Source organism: Lynx rufus, unplaced genomic scaffold (genome assembly GCF_022079265.1).
Source record: "Lynx rufus isolate CCGP_SWC_20201006 ecotype Redwood Valley unplaced genomic scaffold, mLynRuf1.p SCAF_5, whole genome shotgun sequence".
Classification (NCBI taxonomy): domain Eukaryota; kingdom Metazoa; phylum Chordata; class Mammalia; order Carnivora; family Felidae; genus Lynx; species Lynx rufus.
The window spans coordinates 93,432,288-93,432,936 of NW_025814867.1; positions in this window are offsets into that span (position 1 = coordinate 93,432,288).

Genomic DNA, 649 nt, shown 5'->3' on the forward strand with positions numbered 1-649 from the left:
GATACACGAGACAGGAAGTCCCACCTTCAACGGGGCAAAGGCCAATAGGCGGGGCGACGGCGTAGCCGTAGCCAAGAACTTCCGCCTAGAGGCGGGACGAACCCAGTGTGCCTGGCCCGCCCCCCGGAAGTGAGTTGGCTCGGAGTAGCTGACATCAGCTGCGTGTGACCCCGTCGCCGGCCGGTTTCTTTGCCTGTCTTTGGGCTTTCTGGGCCACGTAAACCGGGTCTTCGTCAGTTTCCGGGAGGCAAGATGTTGTCACAGGCTGAAGTAGTTTAGCGTGTTTAAAACGCCAGAAATTCCACATAGATGAAAAAGAAAGTGGAGTGGGGAAAGGGGAAGACAATTCGCACAAATAGAAGCCCTACCTACTTTCACTTACGTAGTGAAGCCTCCGAGCTGGGCGGGGATTCAATTTTGGTTTCAGAAAAAACCAGATGTCTTGGTGCCTGATAGACCGAGATTTCCAGAAAGCTCATTTGAAGAATCAGCTTTGGATAGTTCTTAAGGTGGGTTTTACCCTCCCCCTCTTTTCATATGCTTACTCTTCCTCAAAAGGCAAGACAACTGGAATTTCTTTGATATTCCAGCAATAATTTCCCTTCAGTACAGCCTGCGCTAACATATGCTTTGAGGTATTGTTTTTATT